The 18,015-nt window shown below is 43.0% G+C and overlaps 2 protein-coding genes across 7 annotated transcripts in view; one reads left to right on the forward strand and one right to left on the reverse strand.

Moving 5' to 3' along the window:
* Filip1l (filamin A interacting protein 1 like) overlaps positions 1–1,191 on the reverse strand; it is a 241,563-nt gene extending 240,372 nt beyond the window's left edge. The window contains exon 1 of the mRNA XM_075961843.1: positions 760–1,191. The gene's annotated coding sequence lies outside the window, so the exon portion shown is untranslated. The remainder of the gene's footprint in view (positions 1–759) is intronic.
* Positions 1–18,015, forward strand: part of Cmss1 (cms1 ribosomal small subunit homolog) — a 292,336-nt gene that overhangs the window by 244,025 nt on the left and 30,296 nt on the right. The window contains exon 1 of one of the 6 annotated variants that reach the window (XM_075961920.1): positions 1,032–1,140. The exons of the other annotated variants lie outside the window; for them this stretch is intronic. The gene's annotated coding sequence lies outside the window, so the exon portion shown is untranslated. Of the gene's footprint in view, positions 1–1,031; positions 1,141–18,015 lie in introns of those variants that run through there. 6 annotated transcript variants of the gene reach the window in all.

Below are 18,015 nucleotides of genomic sequence, written 5' to 3' on the forward strand. Positions count from 1 at the left end.
ATGCTCCCATTGAGCACACTGAGCATAGCTGCCACCGTGTTTTCTGCAGCAGTCTGGAGTCACTTCTTTACACTGACGTGCAATGTGCCTGTGGATACCCAGTCAGGCTCGGTGTAGTGAGCTGCAGTACAAGGTCATACTAAGTATTACTTGAGATCTTTGAAAACTTCCAAAACCCACTCTGTTCTCTGGCCCCCAGTCAAGTCCTGACACCGCAGGAATAAATGTGAATACAGTAACAAGAACGCATCCTGGTCATCATCTGGAGATGCCATCTCTAGTCATCATCTCTTCTGTCATCTCATGAAAGGGGGATTCCTTCTGACCTAAAAACTCAAGGATGCTCCTCCGTTTTCATCACACAGTGATCCTGAAACTGTATGTCGGTCATTGGTATTTACAAAATCTGACTACTAACAAGAAAAGCCATGCACTCAAACCTCTCTTCTTACTTTCGACCGCCTATCTTACTCTCAAGAGGACAATAACTTCACATTTCCTTTTAATTGTCTTTCATTGCCTACAGTGTAACAAAACCCTGTCATAATAGAACCTCTATTTTGCAATAGGCCTTACCTATTTTAGACTGAGAGGCATCCTCCATAAAATCTGAATCATACCTGAGACTTCCTCCCTCCCCTTGCATAATTTCTCAGGGATCTTACTTCTGGAGAGCATTTGAGGGTTCCCAGCTGGTGGATAACGCAGAAACATCCCAACTCCCAGGTTGAGAAACCAGGACAAGGACACTTTGCTTACCGTGCAGGTGCCTGTGCTTGGTCAGGCCTGGCGGATCTCTCTTCCGATCCCTGTCAAAATCCAGTAGTGGAACCCGAGCACCCAGCAACGTTTTCTTTTCTTTTTGGGCACCCTCTTATGAGCTTCAAAGTTACTGAGAATTTGCAACGAGGGACCAGGTACAGTTCTGCAAAAGGGGTGCAGCAGAGAGCCCAGCACCGACTGGGCCCAAACACTAAATATAATTCTCTTTCCTTGTTGGGCAATGTCCTTCATACTCTGAAGACAGGCGACCTTGCCGAAATGTTTACCCCACAGCTTTGCCAGCCTCCGCTGAAGAAAGGGTCTAGCCAATCTGCAAGCTTAGGCGACCCTCTGCTCACAGAGGACAAGCAGAGGCAGGTACAGGCTCTCTAAGCGTGTCTGCGTGTTCCGCTGTTTGTGTATTTGCATGCCTGTGCCCAGCAGCTGCTCTCCAGATTAGAGGACACCGCTCGTTGGCAGGCCTCTCTGAAACCTCCTCTTGGGTCATTGCAGATTCGTGTGCACATCCTAGGTGAGGGGAGAAACTGCTAGCCACAGCCTGTCCTCTCCTCTGCCATGTTGCTGCCTCAATCCGTCTGATCCGTCAACAGCAGTGCAGGCATACTAGCCGCAGACACCCAGACAGACATTAGGTTGCCCCTCATTTTGTATCCTGCAGCTTTGTTGGATACTTGAGTAATAACGCTGTGACCCCTTATTTGACAGCCATATCCCCAGGCACTGTATGCAGCCACTCGCTATTATTAATGCTGTGTTATTCTTTAATTTGAATGCCTGCCCATTCTGTTTAGTGTTATAGAAGACAGGCGGACAAATTGCTAAGGAAACTCAGCAGCAACACCCAACACACAAAAGTATAATAGATTTTTATTGTTATATATTATTCAGATGTTACTGGAACTTTATTTTTAGAGTTCTAAAATTAAAAGGCTCGATTTAATTTTCTCCAGGTGGTATCACTTTTTCGGGGAACTAGGAAGAAGGGCATGTTCATTTATTTGACAAATACTCATTATAGTACCAATTAGATATCAGATCTGTTACCTCACATGCCTGCTAGCTGCCTGAAATCCAGCTTGTGCGTGATCTTATTTAATCCTCATGGCATCATTTTAAATGAGCCTAATTTCTAATGCTCAAATGAGAAAGCCAAAGTCAACAATCATTAAGTAACTGCCTGTGTCTTACAGATGATAGATACTACCCTGGGAATTCAAAACTGGATGTTGAGTCTCTCTAGAAAACCATATTCTTTGGGGTTTTTTTAGGGGTGTGTGTGTGTGTGTGTGTGTGTGTGTTGTATTGTGGTATGTGTGAGTATGTATATATGGTATGTGGAGGTGGTGTGGAGGGAGGTGGGATGTATGGTGTGTGTGTGTGTGTGTGTGTGTGTGTGCAGGTCAGAGGACACCTTGTGAGAAACCATTTCTCCTGCCATGTAGATTTGAAGGATCAAATTCAATGCCTTTACTCCCTGAGCCATGTCGCCAACCCTGTTCTCTTTATTTTTAATTAATAGCACTGAAATAAATTCAGACTTACAGAAAGTATATATATATATATATATACTAATTCTCTAATTTTTTAACATTTTATATTTGCATCTTACATCGCCAACTCTGTGTGTTTTACATAAATATACATAGATATATATTGTTTTCTGAATTGATTTCTATTCCTCAGTGTGATTAACTTGAAAGACAAGTATACACTTTTATATGATCACAGTATAATGACCAAAATCAATAAATTAGCATTGATTTTTTTTTTCTAATCCATTAATCCCACCCAAGTCGTCACAAAAGCCATAATGATATACTTTACATTTTTTTTGTTATGGGATGTATTTAATTATGTCTAATTCAAATTGAGATGACTATAATTGTGAAATGTCTCTTGAATTTCAAATTAGCAGAAAATATAAAATATCTCAATAAGTTTTATATTTGTATGTTGAAGTTATAAAACTTTGACATATTAGATTAAATAGAGTACCTTTTTTAATCCAAAAGGCAGATAGAATCCAAGTATTCCCTAGGTGGCTAGGTAAGTAAAATGTCATAGACACATACAATGCAGAATTACTCCGGCTCACTAAAGGAGAGTCCAGCCCAGGCTATACCTTATTTGCAGTGAAGTAAGCTAGGTCCTAATCCACAAATGCTGTTAGGGTGGTCCTTCTGTGAGTTATCTAGAATTTTCAGACACACAGAAACAGAACGTAAAATGGCGTGACTAAAGCAAGAAGTGGGGAGTGGTGTTTCCTGAGAGCAGAGTCTGTTCCAGATGATCACAGAGTCCTGGAGATGCATAGTGATGATGCTCACACATGCTCGTGCATGCAAAACAGGCTCAGCAGTGAGTCTCCCTGTAGAGAGCTTCAGAAAGATGCCTTTTTCCCTGAACTTGGAATCAGGCTCCACACATGTGAGCCGCCTGTGTTACCAGTCACTGTTCATGGGTCTTTGTTCCTCCTTCCACCTGTGTAGTACCAGCTGAGCCTCTTCGTATACCTCCTCAAATGTGGCAATTAATCCTAATCCTCATCTCAGGTTCAAACTTGGAACTGGTATGAGTCCATTAATTCTGTTTCAAAACTTGAGACCAAGGACAGGTACTCCAAGCCCTACCCTGTAGCCTCCTTATCACAGTCGCTGCTGAAAATGAGCATTTGCACAGGGCTAATTCACGACTGTCTGAAGGGATGGGGCACTCACATGTACTCAGCAGAACAGAAGGTGTGCTTCCACCTACTCACAGTGACCAGTCAAGGAGAAAGTATCTCTAGTCTTAAGGTGACTTCTTCGTTAATTCTCTGTGCTTGTCCCCTTTTCTGCGGTAGTTTTGCTCTGAAAATGATGATATCTTAGTTCCATTTAGCACTGATACTTTTCAAGTCTGTGAATCGGTGATTTAAAATGACTCATGAAAACCCCCCTCTGCTTCTTTTGCTAGACTTGTACAAGTGATCTTTACTACAAAGGTCTAGAGCTGGTTCTGGTACAGTGAGTTTTAAATTAGTATTTCATCCATTTTTTTTCCTATCTGTGAATTGTGGGAAATGGGTTCTTGGTAGACTTAGATCACAGTACACTGGAAACAGTTTCTGTACCCTAATGCTTAATTTCTCTCAGTTCTTATCCTAGATCTTATCTTTCCCATCGTTCCCTCTTCATTCCAGGGTAATTAATTGTTCCCCCAAAGCCTTACTCATATTTCCTCAGTTCCAAGGTAATGCAATCGCCAGCATTGTTGTCTTTACCAAACTGAGAGGAGGGGTTCTGGAGAACATGCTGCGCCTTCCCGGCCCCCAGCAGTCAGTGCAAAGGAATGAATGATGGAGCATCACAGAGTGCATCAGTGGGTAAACAGATGATGGAGTGCCAACTCCAGGGTAGAAAGCTTTGGGTCGTTTCTCAGGACAAGGCATGTGACCCAGGGGCGTAGCATTTGTCCACTATGTACCAGGGTCTGGGTTCCATCCCTAGCACTGATAAAAGGTGATTGAATAGTATCTCAGTGACCTAAGAAATTGGGAATAAAGATTATACCATTTTAAACTTTTCTAGCAGACAGTTTATTACCAGCAAGTTGCAGATTTAAATTTCATTTATGACCCTCTTATTGTTCTGTAAGAGTAGGATCAAAGACAGATGTGAACGTGAAGGTGTGGCTAAGCCACACAGTATCAGAGTATCACCAAAAAAAAAAAACAAGTCTGCTAAAACAAGCGAGTCTCTGGTCCTTCGGGATGTACGTGAGATAGTGCTTTGAAATGATAACTATCTTAGGCTTTGCATCTTTGTAGTGTGGAAAATGATAGTAGCAGGCTAAGTTCTTGTTTTCTATGTTCTGTTTGTTTGGCTAGTTTTTGTTTAGGTTTGGGGGATTGTTTTTTGTTTTTGTTTGTTATCAGAGCGAGATGTGTACTTGACCTCTGAAAATTGTTTTTGCCAATAACCTGCACTCTCAGGTTTCCAGGGGCAATTTCATCATTTACTTCTAGAATGCCAAGATGCCAGGTGGCTGCTGCTTCAGCTCTGAGACATTCCTCAAGTGGCCTATTTTGGTGTCATTATGCAATGCTTTTCTCTTGACATAGCTGTCATCCCTCCATGGCCTTCCAATGGGCCTTGGTTCTTTGAAAACTAGGGGGAAGTGGGGTGGGAAGAGACAATTCCAGAAACTGTTCAGAGTGAACCAGCATCTGAATACAAAAGTACGTGAGTTGTCTTTCTTTTCTCTTGGCCTTTTAAAATGTTACCTCTTGCTAATCTTATTTTTCTTCTTAATTACACATATTTAAAGAGTTGAGCCAGCTGAAATTTTTCAGATTTTCAGACCAAACGTTGCTTTAGTAGTTTGAATGTAATTGGCCTCCATAAGCTATATAGGAAGGTATTGTAGTAAGAGCGGCGGGGCTGCGTCCCCGGCACCCGGCCGCCCCCACGGCTAGCTTTACCCGAAATAATTACACGGAAACCGTATTCTTTTAAACACCGCTTGGCCCATTTCTATCTAGCCTCTTCTAGGCTAGCTCTCGCACCTGGACTAGCCCATTTCTAATAATGTGCTGTAGCCCACGAGCTGGCTTACCAGGAATGATCTTAACCTGCATCTGTCTGGATTGGGAGAATCATGGCGACTCTCTGACTCAGCTTCTTTCTCCCAGCCTTCCATTCTGTTTTCTCCACCCACCTAAGGGTGGGCCTATCAAATGGGCCTAGCAAGAGTTAGCTGAGAAAAGGCTAGATATAATGGGCCAAGCAGTGTTTAAAAGAATACAGTCTCCGTGTAATTATTTCGCGTAAAGCTAGCCGTGCAGGCGGCCGGGTGCGGGGACGCAGCCCAGCCGCTCTTATTTCAACAGTACTGAAGGCTTAGAGGCCAAACCCCTGACGAAACAAGGAGTGGGTGAGACTGTCCCAAGCAGCAAGACCAGTGACATTCCATACAAGTGGGATTTTTCAACACCACGAGGGGACTCTGGGCTGGGAGTGATAATAGCTTTACTCCAGGTAGTCTGAACTGTGGCCTGATTCCAAGCAGCCACTGAAATCACATACACTGAGGTAATCAAGGAGAGCATCTCATGCTAAGGACTGAGCACATCAGCAGGTTACTGGAGAAAAGCTGCTTTTCATCAATACAAGTCCTCGTGGCTCATTCTAGAGACCCTCCAGTGAACACTGAAATGATTCTAGACCTGGTGGCTGGGTTCCTGGTAACCTGCCAGGTTTGGTTTCACTGGGCCCAAACCAGAATCTTATGTTTTAGCCACTGGGCAGGATTGCGAGGCAGACCTGGCATCAGGGTACCACAGAGCTTACAGGCAGCTGCACGAGATGGCAAACCAAGGCAGAGCCAAATGACAGAACAAGGATGTTTCCATAGTGCGACCTCACAAGACTGAGGAGTCCATTGTGCTCCCTATTCTTGGTATTCTGGTGCTGGACTCTAAGGTTCTTTATAATTTTCTCCAAGTTCAGGAACACCAAGCCACACACATAATAGCAACTTTGCTTTCAACCACAAACGTCTTTGAGTAAGAAAGCACTGCCCCATCTCCATTCAGAATGTATTGTATGCCAAACCTGGCCTTTTGAATCAGTCCTTTTGAAATGCTCTAATTGTAGCCATGCGTTAGGTCTCCATTCTCTGAGCGTCACAAGTGAGTCAGGGTGGTCCTAGTTAAAATGATCCAAGAACAAACTCTCAGAGAAATGCAAGGTTTACAGTAATATAATAGTATTCATGGTAGTCAAAACAACAAAAAGATGTTCTTTGTCTTCTAACTTTATTATTTGCAGTTATATTCATCATCTATTCAATGGTTATTTATTGTGTTTAGACTCTGTCCTAAACAGTAAAAATATGTTTTAAGTAGACAGTATCTATCCTTGCCATTTTAGAATTTGAAATCTGTAAAAGGAATGAAATAAAGTAACTGGGCTGTGAACTGTAGCTCAGTTGGTAGAGTGCTTGTTTAACAAGCAAGAGGCCTTGGGGTAAACCTTGAATGACTTATAAACTGGGTGTGGTGGTATACTCTAATCCCAGCATTCAAGAGAAGGATCAGAAGTTCAAGATCATCCTCAGCAACATAGCCAGTTCAAGACCAGATGGGGCTACCAGAGACTGTCTCAAAAAATAACAAGTAACCAGTTATCAGATGATTAGTGGTAGTACTATGATAAAAGAGAAAGTCAAGGATGGGACATGAGTGCTTCAGTTGCCTGGGACCTTTCCAAGGAAGGAAGGTTTATTAGACTAGTGTTATATAAAAGCTAAGAAGGGAGATCCTTCCAGGCAGAACTGTAAGGCTCTGAGGTAACAAAGGAGGGTAATGGGACTGAAAGACATTAGGGCACAGATCAGAAAGTAGTAATTGGAAAGAATAAATGGAAGACAAGTCATGGGAGCCTGTAGCTCCTGGTAGCATTGAGAACCTCACTGTTGTACAAAGTAGTACACAAAGTGAAACAATTGCTCAGCCAAACAATTGTTTTTTCAAAAAGTGCATCAAGACCCAACCCAGCTGGCAAGCCCTGAGACTGTGGGTGCTTTTGTTAATTAGTCTAAGGCAGGTCGGGGCTGAGTCTTTCCCCACACTGGCTAGGGTCCTATCTCACAGTCTTTTGCCATTGACTAGTTTTTAAAAGAATCAGCACAAAGGAAATGAAAGAGCAGTACATACAGGGTAATGGGATTATAACATTTGAATAAAAGCTTTATAAGATAGGAGAGATAAAAGTCTGCCAAGGTGAGTGTATTTATCAGGATTCTCTAGAGGTACTGAACTTACAGAATGGAGGGGGGGGGGAGGTTAGAGTGGCTTCTGTGCTGTGGCCCAGCTAGACCAATGATGGTTGTCTATCAACAGAAAGTCAAAAAACTTCGTAGTAAAGTCCATGAGCCTGGATATCTCAGCTGGTCTTGATTATACACCAGAATCCCAAACGGGTAGACTCTAATGTCAGCAAAGGAATGGATTTGCCAGAGAGAGTAAGGGCAATCAGGCCAAGAGCAAAAGCTTCCCTCTCCCATGTCCTTTAACACCAGAAGGTGTGGCCCAGATTAAAGGTGGATCTCCCACCTCAAAAGAGCCAGATTAAAAGTGAGTCTTCCCACTTCAAATTATTTAAGAAAAATCCCTCCCAGGTGTACCCAGCTGCTTGTGTTTTTAGTTCATTCCAGATGTAGTCAAGTTGACAATCAAGAATAGTTATCATAAGTCCACACCTTGACAATCTGACACAGAATCCTATCTCTTTATGTCATGCTTAATTTCCAATGAAAACAATAACCAGGTGAAAGTTACTCCTAACATGATATAACTATCCCACATGCAATCCCATTATATAGTTAAACAGGTCATAATACACAGTGCAGTGCAACTCTCCTTTGTACAACTGCAAATGCATTGTAAATTTTAGAATAGGTGGCAATGTCCCTTGAGGCACTTTTTTTGATATCTTAGAACTTAAATATGATAGCCACTGGTATTAATTGATATTACATTATGTGATTAAAAATTCAGGAATGAAAACACAATCTTTGTAAATACATTCTTAACAAAGTATGGAAGAAACACTCTTATCAATTCTAATCCTCAGATCTATAATTGGTCACGTGGCCTTAGCTGGTATTTATAACCTTCCTCTACTGCCCCTTTCCTGATCTTTCGGCACATTCCTCCGCAGGTCTTGGCTCTTTTCCTGGAGGAGTGAGCCATATCTTCTTTCCTGAAGGGCCTGTATTCTTTGTCATCCTGCCTGGATTAGATGTAGTTTCCATTGACATTAATCACAGGACATGGTAGCACCCAGAGGTGCCCCAAAGGATCTCCTGCACTCCAGACATAATCCGTATCTCCATTGTGGAGAAGCAATCCAATTTCCCTTCATAATCTGGATCAATCACCCTCCTAACACTACTATTCCTGTCTTAACCTATTAGCTTAAGGACATCAGAAGCTCAAAGTGGCCAAGAGGAAGTCTGAGCTTCCAGTTCAATGGAATGTTTGTTGAGGCTCCTGGCAGGAGTGTTCCCCTTCTGGAACCAAACTTCTAGACCAGCAGAACTTAAGGTTACAGGAACAGGAAGCAAAAATTTTCCTAGTGGGTTACTAGGAGTGATAGTGAGTACAATTATTGCCTTTTTCACTCCTTGATTCCTGGACCTGTGGATCCTAACTGCAGGAGAAACAGTATAATATACTAGATGCTGATTTAAAGCATATACAACCTTCTGGAGAACCCAGTTCCACCCCTCCAGACTGCTGCCAGCTGTTGCTGTGTCTTCAAAGGGCATTCAATCTTTCTATCATGCAACCTGCTTCAGGATGGTTGGGACCACGGTAAGGTGGTGGATTCCTTGATTGTGGGCCCACTGTCACACTTAATTGGCTGTGAAGTGAGTTCCTTGAACAGAAGCGATACTGTGTGGAATACCATCATGATAGATAAGGCTTTCTATAAGCCCACAGATGCTGGGTTTGGCAGAAGCATTATGTGCAGGAAAGGGTTGTTTGAGACTGAGTCTCATGTATCCCAGACTGGCCTCAAGTTCATTGAGTAGCACACATGGACTAACTCTCAGCTCTCCTTTCTCTTCTTCCGGCTCCCAAGTGCTGGGAGTACCTGATGCCTGGGAATGCATCTCCATTGGTGAGAGCGCTTACTCTACAGGTGCGCTGCCTTTCCTTAAACACCCAAGCCTTTTCTGGCCATGCTTCCTGTCAGCACTGCCTCTAGTGCCCTAGCCATTCGAGTGGGAACCTAGTCTCAATATTTCTTATGAGAATCCGCTTGCAGGTCAATTAAGTCCTTGCCAACTCCCCGCTGTTCTTCAGCATTGTTCCTGGCATTTAGAAGGCATTTGGTAAGCGTTAATGTGATTGTACATGGATTCCCCATGTTCTGAGAAGAAAGAGAGAACTGGAGAGGCCAATGGCATCCTCCTTCCCTTCCTCTCTGGAGAGGCGCTATGTCAGTGGGTTATGACTCTTAAGAGTACTGTATTTCCAGTCGGGTGGACACACTCCCACCACTCCCTGCTAGAGCAAAAGGTGATGTGTACATGCAAAAACTTTAAGAGCATCTGGTTAGAATTTTATGTGGCTGAAACATTGCAATTTTTTTCATGTTTCAATTACACAAATATGACTAAAAGTGTGCTTTGGAGATTTTCCAAAATAAAAGCTGCAAGGTGAGAGAAATCTCAGCCCCAACAATAAAATTAGAACTTGGAATGAAAACTGATGTCTCAACTGTCTTAACTCTGTCACCAACACTGTGATGAGATTTGATCGCATGTGACAAGTCTGATTTCTGGCCATTAAGTTGTACAGTTCAGCTTCAGGCATCACTGGTCCCCTTCTTTTTCTCTGAAGTGAGTAAGTTGGGGGATAGAAATGAAAATGGTAGAGAATGCCTGGGAAACGCAGGCGTTTCCAGTGACCTCCAGGTCACTACTGCTGACCTTGACCTCAGCAGCTTCATGATGTAACACCGCAACAGACCAGTCATAGAATGGGTCTCTTCCCACAGAACCCACCTCTCCACGTTGTTGTGCAAGTGCCAGTAGAAACAATAGCAGGGGATACACCTCCAGGTGGCAAGGGGCCACCTAGGACCTGAGCAGGAAGGGAGAGAACAGCACCTCCGAGGTAGTGGACAAACAGCCCTGGGGGCGGTGTCTGCCGTGGAGCAGCTGTCCGGTGGTGGTCCTCCTGTATCCTTCTTCCTGCCGCTGATGCTTTAGAATGCTCAGATGTGTGAGTCTCGAGCAGTCAGGTGGTGGTCCTCCTGTATCCTTCTTCCTGCCGCTGATGCTTTAGAATGCTCAGATGTGTGAGTCTCGAGCTGTCAGGTGGTGGTCCTCCTGTATCCTTCTTCCTGCCGCTGATGCTTTAGAATGCTCAGATGTGTGAGTCTCGAGCAGTCAGGTGGTGGTCCTCCTGTATCCTTCTTCCTGCCACTGATGCTTTAGAATGCTCAGATGTGTGAGTCTCGAGCTGTCAGGCTCTCACTTCGTGTTGTCCTAACCCATTCCCCACATGTATAGCTGCCCCTGTTGGTAGTACTTGGCATTCTTTCCGCAGCTCCCCTCTGGCATTGCCACCCATTCTTAGTGTTTCTCTGAACCTTGAAGTCTTTAGGAGTCCAAAATACATAAAGCTGGCCTGTTCAAACCACCCCACTAACCCCTTCCTCTTTCCTGTAAGGAGACTGCTTTGTAGACGTCTCAGTCTCGGTGCTTCTTACACTAGCACATAAGCCAAATGATTTCTTCAGTGACTTACCAAAGAGCTGTGGTCCGAGGTGTCTTTGTTTTGCTGGGAAGGGGAGAGTGTGACACGGATGTCATTTCAGCTAGGAGCTTGTTAGGCATGTCTATTTGTAAAAGGAAAGAGCTGCCATTTATCTGGCCGTCTCCTTCCTTCCTTCCTTCTGCCCCAGCCCACCCTTAGAAGTCATGGCTGAGTGTCTCTCAATGAAATAAGTGTTTAATGGGTTGACTAATTAGCAGCAGAATTATGGTTGGCCTGTTACCTGACTCTAATCGCTGACTTCAGAATTAATTTCATATGACATAGCTCCTTAGATGTGTGCTGCCTTCAAACTTTCCACTGGTCTCTCCTTTTAGCCTGGTTGCCTTTTCTATTTTTGTACTTGCCGTGTCGGTGAGTCAGGTGGCCCCAGACTCTTCCTGTGGATGAAAGGGGCATCCTGACTTGGATGTATGTTCAACATAGTAAATTATAAAAAGGAAAAACTCTCTGTCTGTTTTTTGGCATGGAAGTTGGGGGAAACTGGAGGGGTGAATGAGAAGGTATAAAGTAGCCAATGTAAATAAACTCTAGCCCTGGGGCTTGATGTACAACTCCAAAAGCGGTGCTGGGGAATGCTTCTTTATGTTAAAAGCAATCACCACGTGGAGCCTATGATGTAAAAGGTCATGCTAACCTTTTCCGCTAAGTTCTAATCACCAAGTTAAAATAACTGAAAAGTAAGGCAAAATGTTCCTGGAAGATTTATTTGCGCCTGTGCTGCAGTCTGCGGAGAGAGGCCTTGCACCCATCTCCTGAAGCCTTGGAACCACTTCAGTAGCTAGTGAGGTCATCGCTGAAGTCTCACCTGCTTTCCTTCCCAGAGATGGTGGTGCCACCTGACTTAGGAGATGGCGAACTAGTTTATGTTCTCTAAAATGTGACAATATGTGTTCTCCTGTGTACTAAAACAACGGTGAAAAACCAAACTCGCCTTTGTATACCCGCCCCCCCCCCCCCCCCCAGCTGCTAGTCCGAGGAAGGGGCCGTGCTTTACAACTTGAGCCGAAGTGGCTGTGATCTCTAGTAAGGAAATCTACTTCTATGGATTCTGTTGCTTCATTGCCTTTGCTGTGAACTGTGGCTCTTGTTGGCAGAAAAGGAAAAAGAAAGTTGGGCAGAGGGTGAGAGGGTGAACCTCAAAAAGAAAATAGTCATCAGGCCTGTAGATCTAGCAGCCTTGGCTCCTTACTGTGAAACGCTGACTTTCGGCTTTTTTGTGGGACTCAAACTTGCTTTTAAATCGGGAACATGACTGTATCAATTTTAGAACCACGTTTGTCTCTGTTGTGATTTTCTTCAAGCTCTTACCAATAGCATACTTCCATGGCCAAGGCTTGGACCTGACCTCATCTTTCCGTCCAGTAGAAAGGACTCGCCTCCAAAGTTGCTCGGAGCTCCCCAGAGTGCAGTCGGCTGCTGCCCATGACAGAAAACCATGGGAGCCCAAGGTTCCTTTGCGAACGCTTGCTCTGCCTGCCGAGGCTGGGCCGTGCCCCGAGCCCTCCAAGCCTAAGTTCTGGGTGGGGTAGCCCTCCTCGTCCATGCCCACGCATCTCTTCAGGAGACTTCTTCCAAATGAGACTTACTGCTTTCTGGATGCCTTTCCAGACCCCACGCCCCACCTAATGTGAGCTCTGTTGCCTCCCTTGCCCTCTACTGCTGCCTGCTCACGCGCTGTGTTTCCATAAGACTTACCTTCGAGGAAAATGCTTCACTGGTTCTTATGGTTATTTCCTTAAGAACCCAAAAGAAACTCCAATTTATCTTAAAAACATGATAGAGAGGCTTTCTTTTTTTCCCACTTAAGCATCATTCCGAATTCTGTGCTATAAGAAATAAGCCAAGACATGTGAGGTCTTATTTTGATTGAGATATCATTTACATGTAATAAGTTTGCTAGCCAAACAGATTTGACCAAAGCTGCATTTCTTCACACCCCATCGTTCTTAACAGTTTCCTATGATCCTTCCCAGTCCATCCCACCCTGTCCTTCCACCCCGAAGTCACCTGTCATCAGAGGTTAATGCTGCCTACTGTACTTGCCTACAAATCCCATCATACAGGACACCCTTCATTTCTGCTGCTTGCACTGGGCAGTGTTTTCAGATCCAGGCAATGTTGCTCCACCTGGCAGCAGTTCTTCCATTGCTGTCGTTTTTCATCATGTGAAGATGCCCTTGTTGACATCTCCTACCTACACTGTATGTTTTCATGTTTAAATCATCACACAGTAAAGTACCTTTCCTTCTGCATACACACAGTTCCTACGGCTTAGATGACTCTTAGTGCTTCGTTTTAGTCACCCAGACTCCTGCCAGGCTATGTCCATTCTCCATCACAGTGGTCTCGCAGCACTGTTTGCACACCCCCGTCTTTCCCACTTCAGTGACAGTTTCTCAGAGTAAGAACCAAATCTTATTTATCTCGCTACCTTGAGATACAGCAGGTGCCATGTATGTAACAGGTGCGCATTAAATATCTGAGGGATGAATGAATTCGTATCCCTATGACCACAATGAATGCTTTCATCGTAAGTCATAGGAAGGAGATCGGAAATACAGAGTTGAACAAAACCAACATTAACTTTAATATTTTAAAGAAAGAATTAGATCATTTTCCCCAAATTATGATTGTATGCTTTTAAGGAATGCTAAAGAATGCTGGCTGCTAACTATCACTTGAGAGAATATGGTGGATCATACAAAATGCATAATCTTTTCAATTCAGCAATGCTTAGTTAAGTTTAAACATGAAATTTTAATGGAAATTTTAAACCTGCTTCTTTGTCTTTTACCTGTTTCTAAGTGTATTCTAGCAGTCTAAAATTGTCCCATGGAGTCTTAATGTATTTTACAGATAATTTTAATATTGTAAAAATCCCTTCTACTACACCAAGAAAGTCAATATTCATGCTGCTACTGTTGACAGGGGCCTTGGTTTCTTTACTTCTGTCTAGAACGGCATCATCTTCACCTGAAATTTGTTTAACTAAAGACATTATTACTGTAAGCGATACTTGGTTCTTATAGCTGGTGTCTTCCCTTGAGTATGTATGGTTCTCTTTGGTTTCCACCTTATTCTTTCATTCTCTTTCTCCAGTGTATGTTAGTGTTTCCTTTCCCATTAATCACAGCACTGAAGTGACTGTGTATCCTTCTTATCCTCTTAATTTCACCCACCAGGATATTATCTCTTACAAACCAAGCCTTTTGCCAGCTCCATGTCACATTTCTCTAAGCAAATAAATTTCCTCCGTGTGCTCAGGGTATACCCTTGAGCCCCATAGCCTATTCCCCTTTTAGAACAGAAATGGGGAAACAGCTGTTTCTTGGTTCCTATACAGTGTGTCCTGTTTTATAGATCACACTGGACAGCTCTATTTTGAAGTCTTCAGTATTACTTGGTCTTAAATTGTGGGTTTCCTGGACTTGAATTCTCCACATTTGGGAAATAACGATTAATTCTACAAGCAGTTTCAATGACTCTGCAGGCCACAAGGTCTTCCCTGTAGTTAGTTTTGGTGGCTACTGAAGAGCTCAGATGGACATAATGCCTTCTTCATATACCACACACACTTTAACCACTCACTCTTATTATGGGGTTAGTTCTTGGCATGTTTCAGCAAATGTTGATGGAAAATACCTGCCAGATTCTATGCTGTTACTTGTATAATATGCGAATATATGAATGCCCTGCCCCAGCCCACAGTCCAGGGAAGACAGCTATACTGTGCTGAGTATTCTAATTCACAGTTTCTTGACGAGGTTGTGACAGATGAGCAAAGGTTAAAAAATCCTACCCATGTAAAAATGCACATGACTATTAAAACAAGAAAGATGCTGAACCTTGCCTGTAATCAAATTAAAATGTCTTGTCATGTCTTTCTGGTCGGTAGTGTAAAGAATATAATGCATACTGTTTGCTGGCTTATGATAACACAGGTAATATTTTGCAATGTTAATCACTTATAAGTTGACTCAAATCTTCTAGAAATTAGATATTAAGACCTTCTTTTTAAAAATTCTTGTACAGTGTCGTTTCCCTTCTAAAAGTCTTCTGGGAGCATACATATCAGGAACTAAATGTAGTGGCACTATCCTGAGCAGAAACACACATGATTGTAACTTTCTACAGTATCGAAAGTTATGGGCTAACAATAATTTCACAAGCTGTATCAGTTTCTTCTGTCACAATTTGTTGGTAGTCCTGATTTCCCTCAGGAGCTGACCTTTGGGGAAACACAGGTTCCTTATTTTGATCATACCTACTAACATTGAACTCTTAGATCATAATTCGCTGCTATCTCTCTCTCTCTCTCTCTCTCTCTCTCTCTCTCTCTCTCTCTCTCTCTCTCTCTCTCTCTCTGTAACTCTCTCTGTAACTTTTAGGTCACAGTTCTCTCTCTCTCTCTCTCTCTCTCTCTCTCTCTCTCTCTCTCTGTGTGTGTGTGTGTGTGTGTGTGTGTGTGCATGCACGTTACTGAATGGCTACAAGAGGCCACAGCAGAGTTCATGGAATTTCCCAAAGGCCTTCTTGAAGAAAGCTGATAGAGATGAAAAGAGGATTTCCACAGAGTTGCATAAAAAATCTTTATTAGTCTACAGAGTCAAGCCATGTGGTCAGAGTTGAGCTGCCTAGGCAAAGTGCAAACCTGTGGAGGATGTAGAAACAAAGTACAGAACAACTATCAAATAGTCAGATGAGGACACAGGCTGTTCGAATAGGCCATTTCAGCAGTGGGGCTTCAAAATGAGCCTGAAGCCCACCAGAGAGTATAGAGTTCTCAACTGTCTGTCCCCTGCCTCTGTTTCTCACTCAAATTCGAGTTTAGCGTGGCTTGTAAAATAGAGTATCTCAGGGCAGTGTACAGCTTTTAAAAAGACACCATGTATCACAATATGAAATAACTTAGAGCTCAGGGTAGGCTGATCTCATCACACAGTCCCAGAACTTGGGAGACTGAAGCAGGAGGATCATGAGTTCAAGGCCATCCTAATAACATAAGAGGACCCTTCCTACAAAACAATAAAACTATTTAATGGCATAGGAAAATGTTTATATATAATATTAAAGGCTAAAGTGTTTATATTTAGAAAATAATTCTAGGTATATAAAATTGAGTGTGCACATGTGAAAACACACATGTATATACACAGAGCAAGAGCCAAATGTGGAAATGAATGCATCAAATTATAATTTTCTTTTATGATCATCTTTTATGTCATCTTTTTACAGTGGGACCAAATTTTTGTTTCTTTTAAATTTTCCTTATTTTTGTAATATGTGTAATATATTATATTCTTCAAATATATATTTTTATTTTATGTTCATTGATGTTTTTGCCTGCTTGTATGTCTCTGTGAGAGTATCAGAAACCCTGGAACTAGAGTTACAGATAGGTGTGAGCTACCTTGTGTGTGCTGGGAATTGAACTTAAATTCTCTAGAAGAGCATCCAGTGCTCTTAACTGCTGAGCAATTTCTCCAACCATGTTATTGTATGAGGAAAAGAGGTAAACAATGTTTTTTAAAATTTTGCCAAGTGGTGTTTTTTATTTATAAATTCTTTATAGTTAATTGTCAAAAAAAGAACCCCTCTATCTAACTTGACTGACAAGTGGATTTGATTATAGACCCTCTTATATATTCCATTAGGCTATTCAATGTTGCTTTATCCCATGTCATCATCATCAAGGATCTGAGGTTCTGGAACCTTCTAAATATAAACCCTCTTAGCATGAACTTGACAGTGAGTTGATAGCCTGACGTCCTTAGGCCAGCTTAGCAGTAGGAAGGAAACTCTCAGGACAAAACCGTGAAGCACATTGTCCTGGGCCCTAAGAAAGGTCTTTCCTGTGGGCAGCTTGAGTACTTATGGACTTTCAAGACACATCAAGGGTATGCAGTAAGTAATCAGCAGGCAGCTGAAGTCTCTGTGAGGGCCAAAGGCAATCCTAACAAAGCTGTGCCTTCCACTGTATTCTGTCTCTTCCTGAAGATAACACATTGTAGCCCTGGGTTAAGAGGCTAAGTGCAGACTCAGGTGTCTCTCTCAGGAAATTGCTGTCCAGGAAATATGCCATAGCTTGCACACCCGCATGAAGAGCCCCAGTCACCTGTCTTCTTTAGGATGTGACCCTTTCCTCCAGTGCTTCAACACATGAAGAGCCCCAGTCACCTGTCTTCTTTAGGATGTGACCCTTTCCTCCAGTGCTTCAACACATGAAGAGCCCCAGTCACCTGTCTTCTTTAGGATGTGACCCTTTCCTCCAGTGCTTCAACATTCTGCCTCACTCTGGAAATTTTGATGTGTCTAGGGTGTATACCTTCCAAGAGAACTTACCATAAACCAAAAGAGAATCGTAATTCACAGCAGTATGACTTCATCAGTCTACAAATGAGAAAGCTGTAGCATAAAGTAAGTGATTTGCCCAAAATCATAAAAGTTGGAACTAAAAACCCTAGCCTCCTAGCGTTGTCCCTTCTCTCCGCTGTACTGACACCTCTTAAAACAGCCACCCCGAGCGCCGTTCTGTGAGCCGTTAGAAAGTGTCCTGCAGAGACCAGGGAGAGGGCGCAGTCAGCACAGCACGTACAATGCAGGCTTGAGAGCCTGAGCTAGATCCCCCACACCCATGTAAAAGGCCGGATGTGGTGACGTAAGGGGAATGGTGGCATCTGTCTGTAATCTAGAGCTGGGAGCTCTCGACGGAGACAAGAGTTCACGGGCTTCCTAGCACAGCCTACTCAGTGATGTTAGTTTCAACAGGAGACCCTGTCTCCAAAAGATAGACAGATAAACAACACCCAAGGTGTGCGCACACACATGAAACTGTAGCACACAATAAATTTAGGGGGCATTTTTCAGAGCTATTTATTAGGGATCATATAACATAT

This window comes from Microtus pennsylvanicus, chromosome 1 (genome assembly GCF_037038515.1).
Source record: "Microtus pennsylvanicus isolate mMicPen1 chromosome 1, mMicPen1.hap1, whole genome shotgun sequence".
Classification (NCBI taxonomy): domain Eukaryota; kingdom Metazoa; phylum Chordata; class Mammalia; order Rodentia; family Cricetidae; genus Microtus; species Microtus pennsylvanicus.